The 2,074-nt window shown below is 47.2% G+C and overlaps 1 pseudogene; it reads left to right on the top strand.

Annotated features, from left to right (window-relative positions):
* The first annotated feature begins 200 nt into the window (after nt 1-200).
* LOC116905639 lies at nt 201-1,532 on the top strand (annotated as a pseudogene).
* Nucleotides 1,533-2,074: the final 542 nt, after the last annotated feature.

Here is a 2,074-nt window from a genome sequence, read left to right as displayed (position 1 = left end):
AATATAGTGGATCTGATGCCCTCCATTGGCCTCAGTGGGGACCTGAAATCATGTGTGCACACAGACATACTGAAACACAAACATGCAAGTAAATAAGTTAAACAATTCTTTTAAAAAGTTACCACCCCTGGAAGTTTCTACTGGCAACTGAAAAGGCTGTGCTTAATATGGGGTGTCTAACCCAGTAATCCAAGGACCAGACCCTGAGTCCACAGAGCATGATCTCCTTCTGTCCAGTCTGTAGCAAAACTGTCAAAGTATCATTCAAGTTCTACCCTTACTGTTGCAAGGCCCTTCCTGTAGAGGAGGATGGAGGCACCCAGATTGGCATTATGCCTCTTGTGCCATCCTTTCATGCTCCAGGAGGGAGCTCCAGTTCTGAAACCCCTCCCAAGAAAGTGAAATGGTCACACACTGACATTTCTCTCCAGACCTCCTTCCACTCTGTGACAGTTCTGAGTCTGATGACCTTGAGTTCTCCTGAGAGAGCCACAGGAACCTGGAGCAGACCCCTGACCCCCAAAGGCAGCCCGCTTTCCACCAGTCTGAACCCTCAGACACTGAAGCCGGGTGGTCACCTCAGTCCAGGTTTGGTCTGTAGGGACAGAGCTGACAGACCAGAATGGAAAGCACTAGACACTGGAGGCCCTGAAGACCTGGGATGACCAAGGCATTCTCTATGAAGCTGAGCCCACTTCTGTTGTCCTTTGTGAATCAAGGACCCAGAAGCAGAGATTCTCACTCAAACTGGACTCCGAGGACGGGCAACTTTTCGATGAGCAGAACTTCTTTCAGAGAACAGCCAAGCCTGTGTACGTGAACAGGTAGAAGAATCAGTGCCTGGTCCTGATGCTGGCCAGCCCCATCTGTATCAGCTTTGGCATCAGCTGACACAGGACAAGTACAGGTTATTGGTGTTCCCTAGCCTGGGGGATATCTTTAGTCAGCCCTACAGGACAACTCAAAGTATGTGTTATCAGAGAGATGTGTGTTGCAGGAGGACTATGGGCTTCTAGACTTTGGAGTTTCCCCATGAAAGCAAGTATCTTCACAAGAATCTGACAGCTGAGAATGTCTTTGTGAGTCCAGAGGTTCTGAGCCAGGTGACCCTGGTGGAATGTGACTTCAACTGCTTCAAATGCACAGGTGGCAAACATGTGGCCTACAAAGAAGGCAGCAGAGGTCCACATGAGGAGAGACTTGGAGTTTAATAGCATGGACATGCACAAGGGATATGGGCCCTCCCATCACAGCAATCTCCAGACTTGGGGTACTGTATGCTTAAGTGGCTTTATGGGTGCCTACCATGAATAGACTGCCTTCCCAACACCAAGGAGCTAACTAGGCAAAAGTGAAAGTATATAGGCAGCTCTGAGCCCCATGTGGGACTGTGTGGCTGCTCAAACAGGGCCTCAGAGACCCTGCAGGAGTGCCTGAACGTGGTGATGGCCTTCAATTATGAGAAAAAGCCACCCTATGCTATACTGAGGCACAACCTAGAAGCTCTGCTACAGGTGATGCTGGCATCATAGGGTTATGAGATGGTGCCTTAGGTGGAATCCAGACCCAGGTCCTCTGGAAGAGCAGCAAATCCTCTATAGAGGATTGCAGAATAAAGTAAAACCACATAGAGAGAAACATTTGATGCATTAAAGGAGTAAAGGAAACAAAATGGTATTTGCTTCAAAAGGAAGAAAACAACTCCTGACTTATCTGGACTAACTAACTACGGAAAACTAGGGTAGAGCCTCCCCTGCTTATAACTTACTGATAAGGAAATTTTCCAGGACCTACTCTTCTCTGTCTCTGTCCTCCAATACTGTCACAGCACACAAAACTTTTGAATGTGTTCCTCTATCAGCTCTGAAAGTCTACCGTACCCTAGGCATGATTCTAATTCTTTCACGTTAGTGAGTAGACTAGAGAAGAGTGCTTGACAAGACAAACCTCACACTCTAGAACTGAATGACCCATGGTGAACATAAGTAAATTATAAGGCAAGTGAAAAGGGGATGGGTATTGTGAAAAATACTAGATCAGCTTAAGGGAGAAGGATCAAGCAACAGTGGGGATT

The sequence above is a fragment of the Rattus rattus genome, chromosome 7 (assembly GCF_011064425.1).
Source record: "Rattus rattus isolate New Zealand chromosome 7, Rrattus_CSIRO_v1, whole genome shotgun sequence".
Lineage (NCBI taxonomy): Eukaryota > Metazoa > Chordata > Mammalia > Rodentia > Muridae > Rattus > Rattus rattus.
Note: the sequence above shows the minus strand (reverse complement) of the source record. Positions and strands in the feature narration are given on the sequence as shown.